The 24,053-nt window shown below is 37.8% G+C and overlaps 1 long non-coding RNA gene across 1 annotated transcript; it reads left to right on the top strand.

The window, feature by feature from the left end:
- The first annotated feature begins 264 nt into the window (after positions 1 to 264).
- Positions 265 to 22,782, top strand: LOC139045109 (uncharacterized). Its single transcript, XR_011502814.1, has 3 exons — positions 265 to 519; positions 13,279 to 13,356; positions 15,940 to 22,782. It is a non-coding gene; the product is annotated as an uncharacterized lncRNA (long non-coding RNA).
- Positions 22,783 to 24,053: the final 1,271 nt, after the last annotated feature.

Below are 24,053 nucleotides of genomic sequence, written 5' to 3' on the forward strand. Positions count from 1 at the left end.
AGACTAGTTTTGAGAATAGCAGCTTGTTTTCCTGATTCTCTAGCAACCAACCTAATAACCATCATTGCATAACAAAGCCAGTAAGGGCATGCAGGGCCGGCGGGGGGGGGGGGGGGGGGGGGGGGGGGGGGGTGCGTTGCTGGTGATAAATACTGCAGACTCCTGGGTTATTTCCATTGATCATCAAACAGTAACAGTGCATTTGTACTTCAGTCAACAATCATTCTTCTCTGTCTCCACGTAGGTTCTTCTTGTGAAGGATGTCAAAGTCCTTTGAAAAATGTCTTCTCTTTTCTTCTCAGCAAACCTGGGAGATCTTATGCCCTCTGCAGCTCTGGATCCTCGTCCAGGATCCCAGTGGCCACAATGGGTGTGATTCCTGCTCCATCTACTCAGGACTGAGGAGAAGCTGCATTGGTCAAGCTAAGGCCATATTATGCCAACATTACTACCTGGCATATTGTCAATATTATTCTCGAGAAACATATTTGTCCTGCTGGTGATGGCAACAGTTTATGAGTGAGTGGACTTTGATATTGGTTCAATAGAAGGTAGTTTATTGCAGCATCTGTCTAACAATTTCTTCTATGTTCTATGTTCAGATAATTTTCCTTATAGTTCAAAAGGTGGCTAGTTTAAAGGGGTGACAAGAATCGAAAGATTCAGAAGCACATTATTTTAAAAAATGTTTCTGAATACATAGGTATGCTTATATGATGCATTAAATCAAAACTGCCCATAATTAGTAATAATAATAAAGCTAACGTTGGTTGAGCTTGGATAATGTACCAGCTGCTGTTCTAAATGCTATACGAGAGTTTATTCAATACTGGGAAAAACTTTCTAGTTATTTGAAATGTCAAAAAATAGAATAAATCCTCTTAAGAAACAACTCCATCTAACTTTGAGGAAGACAGTAACAAAAATCTCTTTAAATTTTATGAAAACCCTAATAAGAGGTGGCATAAGTAAGTATGACTTTGGCTCGCTGAGCTCTAAGCAGATTTTTAAGAAAGCAGGTCAGGATGTTTAGGTAAAAATGTAGGTGATTAAAGATTCCTAGTGTTAGGTCTTCAGTTACAGCAAACCCCTCCCCTTACAGCTTCAGTGTTTCTTGGTGTGCGTCCTTCCTTTTTTCCTGACTGTGTAGTTGATTTTACAATGTAGTATGTGTCGAAGCCTAGCAGCGACCTCTTAAACAGTGTAAACAAAATAAAGTAAAGTAGCAAAACAGCCCAGGGCGAGGAGATACAGTCTCAGAGATGCCCTATAAAGGAACACAAGCCCTTGCGCTGCCTTTTGGTCTAGGCTGCCTTCCTGGACCAGGGCTCCAGTCCCTTAAGACAAGCTGTGTGTGAAGCCCTGTTAGTGACTCTTGACAACTTGCTGTCCTGGGCGCTTGAACTCCAGAGCTAGCCGGCCAGGCTTCGCATCCTTGCTCTGCCAATTCCTAGTTGCCTGACCTTGAGTGTATTTCCTTATCTTTCCATACCTCCATTTTGGCATCTGTAAAATGAGAGTCATAATTATATTATTTATCACATAGGGAAATTGTGAGGATTAAATATCTTACTATCCATAAAGGACTTAGAACAGTCCTTGGTCATTGGCATTTTGGCTCATGAACTACACTTGTTGTTTATTTCCTGTATTGACCCAATTTCCCCTGGTTTCTGTCTTGGCTTGGCCTCTTCATCTCACTGGGGATAACCGTGGAAACCCTAGCTTGGGCTTTTTTTTTTTTTTTTTTTATAAACACAATAGCCAAAAATATTTGGGAATTGGAATTTAAATGCAACTATCATTTTGTCTCCAGAACTATTTTCCCTGAAATTAGAATAACCACATTAACTCTCTCCTTTTTCTAAGCTATCTCTTTGTGTTTAACTGTTTAAGAAATGGATAGAATATGTTCTAGGTGTAATCACCCAGGTGTAATATGACAGGAGGTGTGTGGTGTGTGTGTGTTTGTGTGTGCAGAGTTGAGTGTGCAGAGTTGGGTGGGTGGGGGAGAAAGTGAAGTAGGAGGAAGAAAAATTATTTCAAAGAGAAATAAAAATAACAACTAAAATACAGCAAGATAACCAATCAGAGAAAATACTGAATACAGGAGGAATGTAGACAGAGCTCACCTGAATATTCCTAATCGGAAAATTGGTGTGATGGGGTTGGCCCATTTTTAACTCTTTTATAACTGAGATTTTAATAGCAATAGTTCCAATGAGATATGGGGACAGGAAAGTTATACTAACAGCAGAATCAGAAAGGCAGATGGGATATTAAGTGCTAGATGTTAAACATGTCAGCTTTTTTTGTAACATAATCACCGGGCAGGGAATCCATGATATGGATACGCCCACTAACAGTAAACTCATAGACTTTGACTCTTCCGTGAAGCCCATCTTGATGACTGAGATGTACGTTTCTTCTCTATTTGTCTGTAACACCCGGGGAACAGTTCTATAGCACACAGTTTTTGACATCGTGTTATGATGATCTGCTTATGCTTCTTGTCTTTACTAGATGGTGAGAGAAGTTTCTTGAGAGCACAGTCTATGACATATTCTCATACTAACCATAGTATGTGCTCAGTGTTTGAAGAGTGAAGTGTGTGTTGCCACGCTTGTTCTCAACCTTATTCCTTGTGCACATACCACAGAGGACAGAGGTTTGAAGTTAAGAAGATAAGTTACCATCAGCAATTTTAAGCAACGTGAGATTTCTGAAAAGTGTTCACACCAGCTCTTATTTAAGATAAATCTGTTTAAAGGGCTACCAAAAACAGGGCTTGCACAGGCAAGAGCTTCCTGGACATTCCGAGATTCTCCCACATGGACTTTGAGGATGATGGCCGGAGTGTCTGGTTGGCCCTAAGTGCATATGTAACGCTGTTAAACAAAGTAGGCTGGCTTGCATAAACGAAGCATTGTGCCAGTGTTCTGTTTCTCCACACTGCATTGAAAGTTCCTTAGATATTTCAATATAACAATCTTTGTCTTTTATATGTCCTCTTAAAGGAGACTTGGCCTCTTGTGAGCACTTTGATCATTTCTCTCTTCCACCCTCAACAGGGGGCACACGCTAAAAAGCTGTCCTCCACAAAGGCTCCCCCATCCCCTGGCCCCTTTCTTCCCTGACTCACATCAAATCTACTTGCATTATACAGAAGCTCTGGCACTTAGAAACAGAGAAAGGCATCCTGCGGCTGGTGGACAGGCCGAGGAGAATGCGATGGCAACATTCACATAAGATACCGTCCCTCTGCTTCAAGTGCAAATGTCTTTACAATGGACCTTTATTTATTAGCATAAAGGAGACTTTAAAAGACAGCTTTTGATAGATGCAAATTCTCAGGGTGAACTCCTGCCTCGGGACAGTTTGGCTGGAGCTGCTGAGTAGCTTCTGGGAGCAGACTGAGGATATGATGATGATTTCCCGTCTCAGCTATAATGAAGAGCCAGGGAGAATCTGATGCAGGTCTGTTTTCATGGGGCCTGAAACTGATGCCAAGAGAGAAGAAATTCTTGGTGTTCTATTTTCCATCAAAAAGCATCAACACTGTACACGTAGCCAGAATAGATTAGAGGAAAAGAAACCAGAATAGCAATGTTTATTCTCAATGACTAAACAATAATTAAAAGGGAACAGAGTATCATTGTTGTAAGTTACACTGTAATAGTTGAGTGGCTTCAAAGCAACAACGGCGATCATCAACAGGAAGTTGACAAAGAGAGGTGGCAAGATAGCATTTGGAACGCTTTTGCAAATGTGTTCCATACTGAATGTGAAACAAGCTAGTCCAAGACACTTCACAATCAATAATGTAGATAAGAGTATATCTGTATGTAACTGACAGTAACCAACACTAAAGTGAGGTGAAAAGAAACTAGAGTTAACACAACCTGGCCATCCAATGCAGCAGAGTGTAGTGGTTGAAACAAGCACATATTCTAGAACCAGACTGCGTGGATTTGAATTCTGGCAGGCAACTGTGCCTCAGTTTCTTCATCTGTCTAATAGGAATGATAGTAATAGAACTCACCTAATTAGGCTGCTACAATGATTATGTGATTTAATATATTTTTCAAATATATTACTTTTTATGTATAGTAGTTTGCATATATATTTTTCAAATATATTAACACATTGATGGCTGGCACCTATTGGTAGTAGACATTATATGAATAGTTGGTAAATAAGTAATAAAGTCATTCCAATACTTCCTCAATATTTTACTATACATTCTCTGGGAGAAGTCTCTTCTAAATCAAAGGACATTTTTTAGTTTTGTGAGAACTTAATTATATTGTTCTTTGATGCTATGAACATGTAGAAAAGAATATAAAATATGAAGCCTGATCTCAAGGAAATTATAGTCTAATTGGGAAAGCAGGACTATAGATATGAAGAGTTGAACATTAATAAAAAATATAACATAATTCAAAACATGTTAAAGCATGTACTATATAAGATTAGTTTCTGAATGTGCACGTAGACAATAATTGTGACAGGAGATCAGAAGTGGAGAAATGCCTTTGTTTCTGGATCATCACATCCTGCAAGGATGAAAGTTCCACCTGAAGCAGCTGGGTTTCTATCAGAGAGTAATTTACATAGTGAGGAACACGGCGGCATGCCTTCAGATGTGAAATATACCCCTGGCTCTATTTAAGCCTCTTTTTACTAAAGAGCAAATATTACTGTGGTCATTCACTCCTACGTAGCCACTATGCTACATATACAAACATAACTGATTTAGTAGTAGCACATTTTATGCCAATTTTTTCACCAGTTTGTGAGCACAGAAGAAGATTTACTGCTAATCTTCACAGGTTTTCTTGTACTCCATCCAAACGAGTACATCTGGTTCACATGATATCAAGCTTTGCTTTCCATACTACCACCAAAAAAAATCTTTTTTTTTGGTGTACAATATGTTTGGAATCTAAACATGAAAAAAATAATAATTTATGGCCACTTGCAAATAGAAAATAAAATAATCAGTAACACACAAGACCGTGAGAAATGACATTTGTCTGCCAATATCTGAGTTCTTCATATTATTAGTCAAACTAATGCTCATAATAGAGCTGTGACGAAGTGGAGGCTCTGAAGAAAATACTTTGTTGTTTCCATTGTGGGCTGCCTCTTCCTCTTACCCTCCCCTCCTTTTATTTCCCTTCTCCTTTGCTTTCCTCCCCTTCTGCTCTTCTTTCATTGTTGCGATCTGGCGTTTGTTGTATCCTGCAAAGTCATCACAGATATCAAGAATGCAGTCTGAGTTTTTCATGTGTTGGTTTCATGCTACTTCCTTAACCATGGCAGATTTAATTATTTTATAATTTGGAAAAAATGAAGCATGAGCCAATATTGCTTTTCTGTAGGTATGACTTAAAACATACAAGGTTATTCTTAAGGCTGTTCTGGCCAGTGCACTATAGACATCAGTGTGGATCAGTGCCAATAAAATCCACTGGCATCAAAGTCCGCATGACATTGTGACAATAGTCTCCTGAGTAATACAACCTAACCTAAAGACTAATCTTGTTGGAAAGACTTAATAGACTTAAAATGTCATGCTTTGTGCAGCATTGCCTTAGCTGGATTAAAAATGCTGTGTGTATTTTAAGCTCTACATGTCCAATTAAATTGCAGTCATCTTAGTTACTTCATGCTCACTTTCCAGTATATTACCTTATTTTTAAAAGAGGGATTTTAAGTCACATTTCTCACACCAGGAGCAATTAAATGCAGGACAACAAAAGCTTAACATATAAAGAGGGAGGATTCTGTCAACAGAGCCAAAACAAAATGGAGAAATGGCAAGGACCTAGAATCAACAGGGATGAATGTTTTAAGCCAAACTATCTACTCCAAGTGCTGGATGCTCTTACATTACTATTTACTTGGAGTGGATTCTCTAGAGCATTATTTCCCATGGCGGTTCCCACAGAGCAACCCCATTAAAAAAGTTTTCTACTGTTAAATAAGATGCAAAACATGAAATTTTGTATCTACATCTTGGAAAGTTATAAAGCACATTAGCCAAGGAACTCCTTAGAGAGATCCTGCAGTTTTTTTGAAAAATTCAGATATAATTCACATACCATCAAGTAACCGTTTTATTATTTTATTTTATTACTTTTTTAGACAAGTTCTAGGACCCAAAGGAACAAATAATTTTATCAATCAAAAGTTTGGGCAAATATTTTTAACAATATGTTGTTCCATTTCTTTCTTTTAAACTTTCTTTTCTCTCCTAGGAGATATATTCTCAAACCCACATATTCATATACACATAAAAATTCAAGTTTATAATATAGAGATAGGAGCATTCAGCTATTTTGGAGAGAAAAACAAACAGTGAGCTTAAGACTTCCTATGAATTGTCACCTCAGTGCTAAAGAATTATTCTTAAAGTTTGTAATTTATTTTTGCTTTAGCATTTTTATCGAGCTATAATTCATATGACAAAATTTATCATTTAAAAAGATACAGTTCAGTGGTTTTCCAGTATATTCACTGTGTTGTGTTACCATCACCACTATCTAATTCCAGAACATTTCTTTCACTCCCAAAGGAAATCCTGCACCTATTAACAGTTAGCCCAAATTCTGTCTCTCTCTCCAGCCCCTGGCAACTGCTAATCTGCTTTCTCTCTCCATGGATTTACCTATTCTGGACATTTTATATAAACGAAATCATATAATACGTGGCCTTTTGTGGCTGGCTTCTCTCACTTTGCATAGTGTTTTCAAGGTTAATTCATGCTGTAGCGTACAACAGTATCTCATTCCTCTTTATGGCTGAATAATATTCCACTGGATGGATATACTACATTTTAGTCTATTCATCACTTTCTGGACACTGGATTGTTTCTACTTTTTGGCTGTTATGAATAATACTGCTATGGACATTCATGCACAAGTTTTTGTGTGAACATATATTTTCAATTCTCTCAAGTATATACCTAGGAGTAGAATTGCTAGGTCATATGGTAGTTCTATATTTAACCTTTGAGGAACTGTTTTCATAGCAGCTGAATCATTTCACATTCCCACTAACAATGTATAAGGGTTGCAATTTCTCTATATTCTCACCAATGCTTGTTATTTTCCAAGCTTTATTGAGATATAATTGATATATAACATTGTCTAACTTTAAGGTGTATAGGGTGTTATTTGATACACTTATATATTGCAAAATAATTACCACCATAGCAGTAGCTGACACATCACGTGATTACCATTTCTTTCTTGTGGTGAGAACACTTAAGATTTACTCTCTTAGCAACTCTCAAGTATATGATATAGTATTATTAACTGTAATCACTAAGCTGTACGTTAGATCCCCAGAAATTATTCATCTTATACCTAGAAGTTTGTACTCTTTAACCAACATTTCCCCTTTCCTCCCAGCCTCAGCCTCTGGTAACTACCATTCTAGTCTCTGTTTCTGTGAGTTTGACTTTTTTAGATTCCGCATATAAGTATAAGTGATATCTTACAGTATTTGTCTGTGTGTGACTTATTTCATTAGCATAGTGCCTTCAAGTTTCATCTGTGTTGTGGCAAATAGCAGGACATCCCTCTTTTTCATGGCTGGATAATATTTTATTGTATATATACATATATATATGTGTGTGTGTGTATATATATACACACACACACACATGCCACATCATCTTTATCCACTCATCTGTTGAACACTTAGGTTCTTTCCTTATCTTGGCTATTGTGAATAATGTTGCAACGAACATGAGGGTGCAAATATCTCTTTCGTATCCTGTTTTCATTTCCTTTGGATATATACCCAGAAGTAAGATTGATAGATCATATGGTAGTTTTATTTTTTAAATTTTTTGAGGAACCTCCATACTGTTTTCCACAGGAGGGGAACCAATTTACAGTCTTACCAAAACAGTGCAAAGCAGTTCCCTTTCCTCCACATCCTCACCAATGTTTGTCATCTTTTGTCTTTTTGATAACAGCCATTCTAACAGTTGTGAGCTGATGTGTCACTGTGGTTTTGATCTGTGTTTTCCTGATGATAAGTGATGAGCACTTTTTCATTTACCTGTTGGCCACTTGGATGTCTTCTTTGGAAAAATGTCTATTTAGGTTCTTTGCCCATTTTAAATAGTGGTTTTTTTTTTTTTTTGCTATTGAGGTATGAGTTCCTTGTATATTTTGGATATTAACTGCTTATTGGATATGTGGTTTACGAATACTTTCTGTCATTCCGTAGGTTACTTTTTCATTTTGTTGGTTGTTTCCTTTGCTGTACAGAAGCTTTTTAGTTTGATGTAGCCCCACTTATTTATTTTTGCTTTTCATACCTTCACTTTTGGTGTCAAATCCAAAAAATCATGGCCAACACCCACATGAAGGAGGGTACCTTCTGTTTTCTTTGATGAGTTTTATGGTTTCAGGTCTTACATTCGAGTCTTTAATCCATTTTGAGTTAATTTTTGTGTATAGTATAAGTGGTCTGGTTTCATTCTTTTGCATGTAGCTGTCCATTTTTCCCAACACCACTTATTGAAAAGGCTATCTTTTCCCCACTGCATACTCTTGATTCCTTTGTCAAAAATTAATTGGGTTTATCTCTGGGCTTTCTATTGTGTTTCATTAATCAGTATGTCTATTTTTATGCCAATACTTTACTGTTTTGATTACTATAGCTTTGTAATATTGTTTTAAGTCAGAACGTGTGATGCCTCCACCTTTGTTCTTCTTTCTTAAAACTGTTGTGGCTATTCGGGGTCTTTTGTAGTTCCATGCAAATTTTAAGATTAAAATTAGCTGAAGAACTCCTTAGAGAGGTCCTGCAGTTTTTAAAAATTGAGATATAATTCATACACCAAAAAAAATCACCATTTTAAAGTGTACAATTCAGTGGTTTCTAGAATGTTCACAAGGTTGTGCAATCATTACCACTATCTAATTCTAGAATATTTTCCTCATCCCGCAAAGAAATTCTGTACCTTTACCAGTTCCTCCCCATTCACCCTTTCCCCCTGCCCTCTGGCAACCACTAATCTGCTTTCCATCTCCATGGATTTGTCTTTTCTGGAAATTTCATATAAATAGGATCATATGTAATTTTTTTTATTTTCTGGCTTCTTTCACTTAGAATTACGTTTTCAAGGTTCATCTATGTTGCAACATGTGTCAGTACTTCATTCCTTTTTATGGCTGAGTAATATTCGATTGTATGAGTGTATCACATTTCATTTACCAATTCACCATTTGAAGGATTTGGGGGTTGCTTTCACTTTTTGGCTATTATTATTGGTATGTCCATCTGTGTACAATTTTTTTGTGTGAATGTATGTTTCAATTGTCTTGCATATATATGTAAGAGTGAAATTGTTGAGTGATATAGTAACTATGCTTAACTTGTTGAGGACCTGCCAAACTTTTCCCCAGCAGCTGTACCATTTTACATTCCCAGGAGGAATGTATAAGTGTTTTAGTTTCTTCCCATTCCATCACTTGCTATTTTAAGTCATCCTAATAAGTGTAAAGTGCGATATCATTATGGTTTTGATTTGCATTTCCCAGAAGGCTAATGATGTTGAGCATTTTTTCATGTGCTTTTTGGTCATTTGTATATCTTTGGAGAAATGGCTATTCAAATTCTTTCCTCATCTTTTAAATTGGATTACTTGTCTTCTTATTTTTGAGTTGTAAGTGTTCTTTATGTATTCTAGATAGTAGACCCTTATCAGATATGGGACTTACAGCTATTTTCGCCCTTTCTGTGGGTTGTCCTTTCACTTTCTTGTTGGTGTGGTCCTACAGAGACTTTTAAAAGCATTCATTTGTATGGAATCTCAAATTTTCCACCACTACTTGACACCAATGGGAACACCTTTTAAAACACCTTGGTAGATGCTGAGCGAGGCCACTGTTAGGCTTTCTCTTTCCTTGAATTATATATATAAGAGCCCTAGAAAAGGATACCAAGCCTTGGAAACACAAGAAACGTTCATATTTCAGTACAGTTAAAACATCCCAACAGTCATGGTGATCTGTATATACAGGTATACCTCGTTTTATTGTGCTTTCTTTGCTTTACTGCATTTTTTACAAACTGAAAGTTTGTGCTAACCCTGCATTGAGCAAGTCTATTGGCACTGAAGGCTCAGATGATGATTAGTGTTTTTTGGCAATGAAGTATTTTTTAATTGAGGCAGATAACTTGGTTTTTTTTAGACATAATGCTCTTGCACACTTAATAGAGAACAGTATAGTGTAAACATAACTTTTCTCTGCACTTGGAAATCTAAAAATTTCTGTGGTTCTCTTTATTGCACCATTCATTTTATTGCAGTCATCTAGAACTCAACCCAGTATCTCCAAGGTTTGCCTGTAAACAGTTAGCCTACGGTAAGAAACAATTCCAGACTATCTTAAAAAATTCATTTTGTTATTAGTCCATGACAATGAACTGATGTAAATGTGAGGAGAATAGACTACTCCAGTGATCCTCTGAAAACTTGGAGGCGAATGGTTGATCAACCTCTGTGCTACATAGCACAGATAGACCTTTGTTTTCCTCAACCTAGCGATCCCATGTGACTAGGGTGAGAAAATATCAGCGACACAAAAGAGGAAGAAGAGAGGAGGGGAGGAGACGCTTCCAAAACAGAAGACTAGGTCTGAGACCTCCTCAGGAGAAAACACTTACTCTGTAACCACCCACATAACAACTGCCCGAAAAGGGACCCTCCTTAGGACTTTAGGTCGGATGACCCAGGGTGGTCACCTCAAACCACTGGAAGCTGCAAATATAAGGGGGGTTCTAGGTGTTCCACATACATCTATCAATCTTACAACAACTTTGTGGAGTAGGTGGCATTATTTCTATTTTTCAGTGGAAAATAATGACAGAGAGGCCAGTGATTTGACCAAGGCCAAACAGATAAAGAGTATAGCTGAGACCATATACCATTTAAAGAGAAGAAACCAATTCTGTCCTATTGTGCTAGACTAAGTTTTAAGAGGACAGTCAACTTGGAGAAAACACTATAGTCCATTATCAGATATGTAAGGAAATCCTAAGGCAAGGAGCAATCAGTTTGTCCTCCCTGGTACTCACAGCAAAAAGGATTGATGATTCCCAGATGCTCCTTCTCTGGAGCTTATACCCCAAGGTATAGACTTACAGTGATTACTAAACTCCTAAGGTGATGCTGAATAATTTTTACCTGTCTGTCTTCCTCTCTTCCTCTGAGTGCAGGGCCCATATTACCTTGTTCCCTTTGTATTACCAGAGCTTAACGTAGTGCCTGACTCATAGTGGGGCTTTCTAAATGCTTTAGGCAAAAAAATTAATAAACAATTGCATGGATAAAAAAATACATATATAATGAGAGGTAACAGTTAATATAAGTCTTACTCTGTGCAGATATAGTTCTAAATACTTTTCATCTATTTACTCATATAAACCAGACATCAAAAAATAAGTACAATTAAATACCTTCATTGGAAAAGTGAGGACATTGAGGTGCAAGGGGTTGGATCTACAGTCCATTCTTTTAAGCACTATGCTAAACAGCTTTTCCCAGAATATGAACTAAAACCCTATTTATAGCTGCTATAAAATTGACAGGATAAGAAAGCAGTCACCTCCCAATTCAGACTTCAGATCCTCTTGTATCTGTAGTTCTTCGTAAATATATATTCGATTGGTGGTGATGCTGAGAATGTTAAAGAACCAGGTGCCTTGGTTTTCCATTTCTTTCCCTCCATTGGTGAGTGGCACAGACTGAAGGAAGGCTAGGGGGCTGCAGACTTCACCCATGCCTGTGACGGCAAGCTTCTGGGGGCAGCACAGAAGCCAGAGTTGTTCACAGTAAGATCAGATACCCAAAATGGTCCAAGAAGGGGTGGCTTCAGATGACTGAGCAGGTGAATAGCACCCTAGCAAGAGTGGTCAGGTGTTTTAAATATCTATGCTCTAACTCTGAAAATGCACCTCATCCCTAATCTGGCCTTGATGCTGTGTCCTTGTCTGACACATAGGTAATATAAAATGCAGACCAACACTTCTCTGGCTTGGCTGGGGCAAATGCTAACTGGGAAGAGGGATTAGTCCTGTTCTTAGGAGATAATGGAAACATGTGTTCAAGCATCTTTATCCTAGTGATCTCCTGAGGGAAATAGTCTGAATTTGAGTCTGAATTACTCAAAGCAGGCACAGCTGATGTTCCTTCCACAATGACATGGGTGCTGCTGACGGCTGTGTGGCCAACTTCTCTCTCACAGCAGCAAAAGTGCAGCCATGTTTAAGACCAAACAGATATATCGCCGAGTGTCCAGGTTCTCAATTCATCTTTGGATTATAAATCCTTTAACACGCAAATTTACTTAGCTACCCTTTACAATCACCTGGGTTGTTTAAAAATACTGATGCTTGTATCCCACCCTCACACATCCCAATTCAGCTATCCTGGGGTGGGTCTGGGTATGGCGATTTTTTAAAACTCCCAAATGATTCTAATGTGCAGCCAAAGCTGAGACCCACTGCCCTAGACTGTCATTTATAAACTGTTCAGGCCCAAATTAGCATTTTTACTACACCTATTGATGAGCAGGCTTTTATATATCTTGCAAGGTTATTATAAGGATCAAATGAGATAATGTCTGTAAATTGCTTGGCACAGTTCCTGGCAAGAATAAAGTCTCAATAAATACTAATTCCTATTTGCACCAACTGTGTGTGAGTGTGTATACACTGCATCAAAACCCTATAATCAAACCACAGGTTAACAAAGTTATAGGAATTTTCTGGTTAACTGAGGATCAATCTCAAATGTACTTTTCTAAAAAACTTTAATTGTATTAAATTGTTCTAAATTATAACAGCCCATTTTTCTTCTTAAAGGTGCCAAATCAAACTGACAAAAATATTTTTTCCCTGGACATTTAGTGTCGCTTTAGGATTGTTTTGGTGAGTCGTACTGTCTGTCTTCTACATATTCATAGTGCTAGGAAGTTTACATATGAGAATTCAGGCCATAGATTACTTTATAATGCTAGTTCTTAATTTATTTTTTAGCAAATTGTCTCTTATCTCTCACAATGGAAAGCCAAAAGAAATTTAGTCAATTCAAAGTCCTAGCCAGTTAGATTAATATACTGCTGTATTGTGGTTATGAGTATTTTCACATAAGATTGTGTGCTGGCATATGTGTTTATGTCATGTTCAAACAAGAGAAATTGTACAAATTATGTTTTGATCAATGAAGTCATTTTTGTTGATTTTCAGGTCAAAATATTTTCAATTTCCTCTTGAAGGCCATTGGAGGTACACCTTGAAGACGAAGGTGTCCCATTACCTAAGAAGGTAACAACTATGCTAAGAAATTCAGGAGGCGGGCTGGAGATGGGGAGGGTAAGCTGCACAGGGAAAGACAGCAGCATGAATAAGACCTCGAGGTATGAAGGTGCTTGGCATAGCCAAGAAGCTGGAGGAAGAATATTCTGGCACACTCAAACAGAGAAACTGAACATATTAGACAATGAGGCTGAAAAGATATAGCTCGGGTTTGCATCCTTGTGGAGACTTGATTCCTCCTGTTGACTCTGTATTGTAAGTGCCTGACGTTAGGTTTTGATTGCCAAGGCATCCATTTCAAAGACATCCACCTTGAATAAACACATTGCCAGCTTTATGGCACAGCTACTAGCTAAACAACTAGATAAGGAACCAGGCTGCCCAGCTCATGAAGTTCCCCTGTTAGAAAGTCCTGGGTAACCTAGAGAACTGATCACTTGAATGACCCCGCTTTTCCCTTCCCATGCCCTAGTTCCTGCTCTTATGTTTTAAATTCACCAATAAAGAGTGAACCTGCAAAACCCTAGGCACCCCACCCTTCTCTCCAATAAAGGCACAGCCCCAGCTCCAGACTCCCCCCCTCTCTCTCCATGTGTGACCTGGCTGTGTGGCTCTTGGGTGTGCTGTAACTGCCTGGACTGGGGAGTAATAAACCGTATTTTTTCAAAGTTCCCTGATGGTTGTTGCTGAGGTGCATCTTGTAATCATAATAAGAACCACAAGGACGGGTCCAGCCACAACATGGGCTCTGGTTGGGAACGGCTGTGGGGGCTGCCACAAATAGGACAGGCCCAGGCGAGTGCCCCAGGCATTCCTAGCCTGTAGCATCACTATCAATAGGCTGAGACCTACAAGAAACACTGTTATAGACATCCACTCATCTTCCGTCTGTTTTGGCTTTGTAGTAGGAGTCAACTATTTCCACAATAATTCGGTGTAACAATCCTCCCCAAAACTTAGTGGCTTAAAACACAATTCTTTGTTCCCTCTCACACATCTGTGAGTCGCCTGGGAACTGGCTGATGTAGGCTGGGCTGGGCTGTGAGCTGCACGTTGGGGCCAGATTTGCTTTATGAGTCTCTCATCTTCACGGGACCAGTGGGTTACCTGAGTAGATTGTCTCATGGCCATGGCAAAAATGCAATTGGGTAAACCCTCTATATAAGCACATTTCAAGCTTCTGCGTGAATCATGTCTGCTAACATCCCACTGGCCCAAAGTCAGGGGGCCAGGAGGTGTACTTTGTGTCTAGTAGGAGGAAATGCAAAGTTTTATGAGTTAAAGGGCTAAAAGTGTGGATGTAGAGAGGAGTGAGAAATTTGGGCTAAAAAGTTAATCTACCTGGGGTCGGCCCCGTGGCGCAGCCGATGAGTGCGCACGTTCTGCTTTGGCGGCCCAGGGTTTGCCGGTTTGGATCCCGGGTGCAGACATGGCACCACTTGGCAAGTCATGCTGTGGCAGGCATCCCACATATAGAGCAGAAGAAGATGGACACGGATGTTAGCTCAGGGCCAGTCTTCCTCAGCAAAAAGAGGAGGATTGGCAGCAGTTAGCTCAGGGCTAATCTTCCTCAAAAAACAAAAAAAAGTTAATCTACCATATCCACCAAGGTGAGATTTTGGTGATTGATTATGTTATGCTGTCCTGGTCATCCAATATCACCTGTGCAGTTCTCCTGTTAAGAGGTCAACACGGTCTTTGTCGACCTTGACATTTCATCTGGTCCTTGTTCTCTTACGCTGCATGAGTTATTCTCAAAAAAGAGAGGATAAGAACAAAAATCCCTATACATTTACTTAGGGAAAACATCTGGGGAGCTGTTTTTGTTTTTCTTCAGTTTTCATCTGGATGTTGGCATTTTGTCAAAAGTTTTACTCTGAGAAGTTTGAAAAAAGTGAGTCCAGTTAGTGTGCTACTTCCTCTCCACTTTATAATAATACGCCAGCGTCTCACTCAAACGGCCCCCGTGGGATGCATGCTGGGAATCACGTTATAGGGGAAAGAGCAGCATAAAGTCCTTCCGGTGCTCATTCACAACACTGAATTCCCTCGTAAACCTAAACCAATTGTGCCGCCTTAGAAACAAGCTCACACTTTGTTTAATCACATTACAGTGAGATTCAAGTATGCAGGAGATTCTTCGCATCCTTGGATTTAACAATTACAGTTTCTACTACATGCTGACGACCCCTGGGTCACGGCCTGCAGTCGTTTGTTGAGATACACATGTGAATGTCATGTATCCCCATCTTGGTGCCACTGTCCAGTTCTCTAATTGTTGTTGCATATTTTTTTTCTTAGGGAAAACTAACTTTACTAGCAGTGATTGCAAATTTGGAAATTTTCTAAAAGTCTTGGAATATTACCCTTATGATAGCTGGAAGTCTTTCTCTATCTTTCTCTCTGAAAAGGAGAATGGCCTATGAACTCAGAGTCCAATACTTCAAATAGAATAAAGCAAAAACACCTCAGGGCACATGTGAACGTATATATACATTCACTAAATATATACTATATATATATTAACATATATAAAATGTATATTATTTTTTAAGTATTTTATACTTTTTTTGTTTTATTTTTCTGCATCAGTGCAACACACACTAGATATGTCCTCTGGCATGATCGAGCATGGAAGCGTTAACTGCAGCAGAAGGAGCACTGTATGTGGAACCAAGACCTGATAAAGAAGAGGCAGGCACTGCGAAATAAGGGCAGATGTAGTCAATCAAGACACCACAGAAATAGCCTCCATATAACCACTACAGCAAGCAGCCAGCAAAACCAGCTAGAGATGTGGGATGTCATGTCAGAACTCAGCACCCAAGAATCTAAATTTAGTCAGTATTGCAGGTCCATGTCAGTGGGCCACCTTCTACTCGACTGGATGCTACTGGAAGGAAGGGACCACATATTACTCTTTAAAAAAAAAAAATCCCTGCTTTCTAGCATACTGCTTAAATCAAAGTAGGTGCTCGCTACATGCTTGATGAACGAGTAGATAAATGAATGTATGGAAGTCTGTCAATGAACAACAAGGCCTGCCCTTTCAGGATGGGATCAGAAGCAGAGGTCTCATATGTGATGGGTGGGTTGGAGAAAGTCATGGAGAGCAAGAGCAAACACCACTTTAATGGAGATTGATAGTGGATGTGTTATCAAGAGAACTACTCATGTCCAAGTAATAAGACAGGACTTATTTGCAGATCTGAGGTTGAAGATAAGGACATACACAGCAAGAGATGCCACATTAGAATGGCATCACAAAGTCAGGGCAGGACAAGGAAGGCTTACTATTGAGTGCCCTAAGTGTTGGATTAGAGCTCCTTTTTTTTTTTTAAAGATTTTATTTTTTTTTCCTTTTTCTCCCCAAAGCCCCCCAGTACATAGTTGTATATTCTTTGTTGTAGGTCCTTCAAGTTGTGGCATGTGGGACGCTGCCTCAGCGTGGTTTGATGAGCAGTGCCATCTCCGTGCCCAGGATTCGAACCAACGAAACACTGTGCCACCTGCAGCGGAGTGTGTGAACTCAACCACTCAGCCACGGGGCCTTCCCCGAATTAGAGCTCCTTACACATCCCTAACCAAGTACAGAAGTTGTCCCTCAGCTGGAGCTGAGGGTGAAGTGACCTGCACTATGGAAAAGAAAAACTATAGGGTTAGGAAACACATGAGGTCATTTAACAGTGTTTTCTTTTTGAAGTGTCATTAAATGTTGAAAAATTATAATCTTCTTAAGGTCAGTTTGAATAACGCTTAAAAGACTAATAAATGTGGGGTTCCATATGGTCTGATTTTGGTATTGTGTAATACTGAAATGGAATCACTGCATCACGTGAAGAGTAAAGGAAATATTTCCAATTCTTGTTATAAATCTCAAAGAACCCTGCAGGGAATCCATTTCATACTGCATTTTAAAAATCCTCTTTGACTCACAAAAATAAATGTTCCCCCTGACAAAAAAAATGAAGTATCAAATTTAAAAAGTTGGGGTAAAGACAACGAAATAAACATAAGGAATGAAGAAAGAAGAAAAATGCAAATATAAAAGTAGAAATAAATAAATTATAAAACAGGAAACAAAAAATAAAACTTGTGGGGCTGGCCCCATTGCCAAGTGGTTAAGTTCATGTGCCCCGCTTCGGTGGCCCAGGGTTTCGCTGGTTCGGATCCTGGGTGCAGATATGGCACCACTCATTAGGCCATGCCAAGGCAGCGTCCCACACAGCAAACCAGAAGGACCTACAACTAGAATATACAACTATGTACTGGGGGGCCTTGGGGAGAAGAAGAAGAAAAAAAAGCAGAAGGAGAAGATTGGCAACAGATGTTAGCTCAGGTGCCAATGTTAAAAAAAAAATTAGTTACTGAGTCTGAGAATAGGTTAATTGAGAGTTAAAAAGAGATAGAGCATATCAGAGCAAGAGTGAAGGGGCAAGAGAAAGAGACAGGGCTGGGGAGGAGGTAAAAGGAGAGAGAGAGATCAAAAAGGTGTGTATGTGGAGAGGAGATAAAGCACAAATGCACAAAATTAGATATTACAATAGAGAAAATAGGCAAAGATACAAAGGAATGGAAAAGAATTTTAGGAAATTACTCAACTCTGTAGAAATAAATCTGAAACTTGGGATGAAAGGAATAAATTACCAAAACAAGATTGAAATAATACCAAGCATCTTTTCTGACCTCAATGGTATGAAATTAGAAATCAACTACAAGACGAAAATTGGAAAAGCCACAAATATGTGGGGATTAAACAAAATGCTACTGAACAATGATTGAGTCAATGAAGAAATCAAAGGAGAAATAAAAAAAATACCTGAAGACAAATGAAAATGAAAATAGGACATGCCAAAATTTATGGGATACAGCAAAAGCCAATCTACGAGGGAAGTTTATAGCAATACAGGCCTACCTAAACAAACAAGAAAAATATCAAATAAACAATCTAACAGTGCACCTAAGAAAACTGAAAAAAGAAGAACAAACAAAGCTCTAAATCATTAGAAGGAAATAAATAATAAAAATCAGCAGAAATAAATGAAAAAGACACTAAAAAGAATAGAAAAAAATCAAGGAAACCAAGAACTGGTTCTTTGAAAAGACAAAATAGACAAACCTTTAGCTAGACTCACCAAGAAAAAGAGAGAGAAGGCTCAAATAAATAAAATCAGAAATGAAAGAAGAGAAATTACAATGGATACCTCAGAAATAGAAAAGATTATGAGAGAATACTATGAAAAGCTATATGCCAACAAATTGGATAATCTAGAAGAAATGGATAAATTCTTAGAATCATACAACCTCCCAAAACTGAATGGAGAAGAAATAGAGAATTTGAATAACCAATCACCAGTAAGATCAAAACTGTAATCAAAAACCTCCCCAAATATAAAAGCCCAGGAACACACAGCTTCCCTGGTGAATTCTACCAAACTTTCAAAGAAGACTTAATACCTATCCTTTTCAAACTCTTCCAAAAACTTGAAGAGGAGGGGAAGCTTTCTAACTCATTCTATGAAGCCAACACTATCCTGATACCAAAACCAGATAAGGACAACACAAAAAAAGGAAATTACTGGCCAACATCACTGATGAACATTGATGCAAAAATCCTCAACAAAATACTAGCAAATCGAATACAACAATACATCAAAAAGATCATACACCATGATGAAGTGGGATTTATTCCAGGGAAGGAAGGATAGTTCAACATCCACAAATCAATCAACATGATAGACCACATTAACAAAATGAAGAATAAAAATCACATGATCATCTCAATAGATGCAGAGAAAGCATCTGACAAGATACAGCATCCATTTATGATAAAAACTCTGAATAAAATGGTTAGAGAAAGAAATTACATCAGCATAATAAAGCCCATATATGACAAACCCACAGTTAATATCATTCTCGATGGAGAAGAACTGAAAGCTATCCCTCTAAGAACTGGAACCACACAAGGATGCCCACTTTCATCACTCTATTTAATGTAGTATTGGAAATCTTAGCCAGAGCAATCAGGAAAGAAAAAAAAAAAGAAAAGGGATCTAAATTGGAAGGGAAGAAGTGAAACTGTCACTATTTGCAGATGACATGATGTTATATATAGAAAACCCTAAAGAATCCACCAAAAATCTTTCAGAAATAGTCAATGAATACAGTAAGTTGCAGGATACAAAATCAACATACAAAAATCTGTTGCATGTCTATATACAAACAGTAAAGCAGCAGAAAGAGAAATTAAGAAAACAACCCCATTTACAATTGCAACAAAAAGAATAAAATACCTAGGAATAAATTTAGCCAAAGAGGTGAAAGATCTGTACAATGAAGACTATAAAACATTGTTGAAAGAAATTGAAGAAGACACAAAGAAGTGGAAAGATATTCCACACTCTTGGATTAGAACAATTAACATAGTTAAAATGTCTGTACTTCCTCAAGCAATCTACAGATTCAATGCAATCCTATCAAAGTTCCAAAAATATTTTTCACAGAAATAGAACAAAAAATCCTAAAGTTTATGTGGAACAACAAAAGATCCTGAATAGCCAGAGGAATCCTGAGAAAAAAGAACAAAGCTGGAGGTATCACACTCCCTGATTTCAAAATATGCTACAAAGCTATAGTAACCAAAACAGCATGGTACTGACACAAAAGCAGACACACAGATCAATGGAACAGAAGTGACAGTCCAGAAACAAACCCAAACATCTATGGACAGCTAATTTTTGACAAGGAAGCTAAGAACATACAATGGAGGAAGGAAATTCTCTTCAATAAATGGTGCTGGGAAAACGGGACAGCCACATGCAAAAGAATGAATTTAGACCATTTTCTTGTACCATACACAAAAATTAACTCAAAATGGATTAAAGACTTGAATCTAAGACCTGAAACCATAAAACTTCTGAAAGAAAATATAGGCAGTACCCTCTTTGACAATGGTCTTAGCAGCATACTTTTAAGTACCATGCCTGACGGGGCAAGGGAAACAATAGAAAACATAAACAAATGGGACTACATCAAACTAAAAATCTTCTGCACAGCAAAGGAGACCATCAACAAAATGAAAGGGCAACTTAACTATTTGGAGAAGATATTTGCAAACCATATATCTGATAAGGGGTTACTATACAAAATATATGAAGATCTCATACATCTTAACAACAAAAAAACCCTAACAATCTAATTAAAAAATGGCCAAAAGATCTGAATGGACATTGCTCCAAAGAAGATATACAGATGGCCAACAGGCACATGAAAAGATGTTCAACATCACTAATTATTAGGGAAATGCAAATCAAAACTACAATGAGATATCACTCTATATCCTTCAGAATGGCTATAAATAAGACAAGAAATAACAAGTGTTGGAGAGGATGTGGAGAGAAGTGAACACTCATACACTGCTGGTGGGAGTGCAAACGGGTGCAGCCACTACGGAAAACATTAAGGAGATTCCTCAAAAAATTAAGAATAGAACTACCATATCATCCAGCTATTCCACTGCTGGGTATTTATCCAAAGAATGTGAAAACATGAATGTGTAGAGATTTATGCACTCCTATGTTCACCACAGCATTATTCACAATAGCCAAGACTTGGAAGCAACCTAGGTGACCAAGAAGGGACTAATAGATAAGCAAGATGTGGTATACATACACAATGGAATACTACTCAGCCGTGAAAAAGGTTGAAATCCACCTATTAAATTTTAGTATCTAAATATTTGTTAATGTACTATACGTATATCTGTGCTTTATGCATAAAAAGAGTTCATTTTTCAAAAAAAAAAAGGCTAAATTTTTTGACCTCCAACAACCAATTTTGTCCTTTGTGCGTGTCATTATTCTGTTGAGAATACATGAAATAGATACTCTCCCTTAGCTAATTCAAAACTTTAATTCAATACTAATCAAAATACCAACAATAATTTTTTAACATTGGATATACTGATTCAAACTTACAAGACTGGCTAGAAAATTTCAAAATATAAGAATAATGAGGGAGATCAGCTCTTCCATTAGCAGTATTAGTCTTAGCATAGAAAAACAGTAATAAATACTAGGTAATAGATTTTCTAGGATAGATATTTCATCAGTAGAGCTATACATGGTAGAATTTAGTAAGTGATAAAAAATAGATTATCAAACAAATGGATCTTGAAAAACTGACTAGTCAGAAGAGTAAGAATGTGGAGTTCATCTGTATTATACTCTTTACACAAAAATAAATAAGATGGTTCAAAGATTTTCACACAAAATGAGATACTATACCAGTGTCAAATAAAACCTAAGATAAATTCTTAGTATTTTCTTGGAGGGAAATTGTGGAACAAGATGCAAAATCCAGAAGCCATAAAATTAACTACTAATAGCTTTGCATAAAAATTAAAATATTTGCATGATTAAAAATACCATAAGTGAAATTGAAAGACACACAAGAAACCAGAATAAAATATATTTGCAGTGTATATATAGAAAATGGCTAATAATCATAGATTTATTCAACTCTAATAAATCAATAATAAAAATACTAATGACTCCAGAAAAATGGCAATAGACACAGAAGAAAAGAAAATCTAAATAGCTTCTAAATGTAATAAAGTGAACATCCACAAAATAAATCTTGAATGAGACATTGTTTTTCATGTATTAGAATGGCAAAGTTGAAAGTATTTTGTAATATAATATGTCATGGAGAATGTGTAGAAACAGAAATTTTTACCTATTTTTATTGAGTATTTTACTGAGTATTAAACCATAGAATAATTTGTCAATTGCTATGAAAAGTAAAACTTTACATAGTCCAATATTTTCAGGTCTAAATATTTATACTACAGATATATTCACAGTTATCATTAAAGAGATTTTTTCAAGAATGTTCACCTCAGCATTTTTGTAAGAGTAAAGAGTACAATAACCAACAATAAAAGATGACTTATGTGATCATGATGCATTTATATAGTAGAATACAGTGTAGCTATTAATAAAGAATGATTTCCAGACATGTTAAGTGGGAAAAAGGCAAATTTGCTGAAAATTATATAGTATGTGTGACGGTTAATTTTATGTGCCAACTTTGGCTAGACTTTGGTATCCCATTGTTTGTTCAAAGACTAATCTAGTTGTTGCTGTGAAGGTATCTTTAGATGTGATTAACATTTATAATTAGTTGACTTTAAATAAAATGTATTACCTTCGATAATGTGGTGGGCCTCATCTAATCATCTGAAGGTCTTACAAGTAAAACTGAGGTTTCCTGGAGAAGGCATTCTGCTTTAAGACTAGAACATCAACTCTTACCTTAGTTTCCAGACTGCCCTATAGATTTCAGACTTGCCAGTCCTCACAATTGTAAGGCAATTTCTTAAAATCTCCCTCTCTCTAGATGCATATAGAGGTTAGGTCTATTAGTTCTGTTTCTCTGGAGGATGCTGGCTGATACAATGTGTTCTTATATCTTTTTAAAAAATATGTTGTACATGCTATGATTGTGTGTTCACTGACTGTCTCTGGAAGGACATTCAAGAGAATAGGAACTGGTGGTTGTATAAAACTTTTACTCAAAATTTGGCTCCTAGCCCTGCAGCATCAAGCTGAGTGTGAGTGGGAAATGTGGGATATCAGGGCCCACTCCAGACCCCTGGAACCAGAATCCTCATTTTAACAAAATGCAGAGTTTGAGAAGCACTGGCAAGGGGACGGAGGCTGGGGGATGCGGATTCAGATGAAGGATGTGACTTCTTCAGCCTGGACTCCCTGGACCGGCTGGACTTTCCTCCCTTCCCACTCCTCAGTCCTCTCCCTCCCTAACTAGCCCCTCCAAGGCCCACAGCCACTCCTGCCACTCTCCCTCACTCACGCTGCTTCCGACTTGGCGCCCATGGATGGCCTGTTCTCTTTCAGCTATGTTTTTTCCCTTTTGAGGGTAAATCTTAGTAGTCTAAATTCATTCTTCTTCACTTCCTGAGATTTCCTATCCCCAGTCCTTGATGACCCCAATCTACCTGACACTCTGGAGCTTGGGGACAAGGACTGGATGTGGAGAACAGATGCTGCCTCCTGGGCTTTGAAGCATCTTCCTCAGCAAATGGGGCGAGGGGGCTGGGATATTAAGGAGCCGGGATGGGATTTCTGTCATTTCTGCTCGTGTTGTGTTTCAGGCAGAAAATTTTAAAAAGAGATTTGAAGGTTTCATTTAACAACAGGATTCATCCCTTGATGTTCACAGCAGATCTTGAAAATTTTTAACTTTAAGGGCTTTTAAAAAAATAGCATAATTGACCGCAGAGGTCAGTGGAAGATGAATTGATCTTATTAGAGGGCAAATTATCCAATTGGTGCTCATCTGGTTTAGAGAAAAGCTGTAAACTAAACAGGAAGAGAGGAAAGAAGTATAGAAAGACACCTGGAAAAAAATTCAGCGTGGATAAAACCTGAAGACTCTGCTTGTTCTTATTGTTAAGGAACGGTTCTTGTCATGTTTCCAAAGAATAAATGAACCTGTATCCTGATGGCACTCGATATGACCTTAGACTCTGTCTTCTAGCAACTCTAAGGCCATTCAAACAACACAGCATCTGAATGGATTCGTTAGGCTGCTTGTGGTTTAGAAAAATAAGTTTACTTTTGTAGACAACCCTCCCTACAAGCGAGCGCTACGTCTGATGCTCCCACACGTTCGGCTTGCATGGC

Source organism: Equus asinus, chromosome 4 (genome assembly GCF_041296235.1).
Source record: "Equus asinus isolate D_3611 breed Donkey chromosome 4, EquAss-T2T_v2, whole genome shotgun sequence".
Classification (NCBI taxonomy): domain Eukaryota; kingdom Metazoa; phylum Chordata; class Mammalia; order Perissodactyla; family Equidae; genus Equus; species Equus asinus.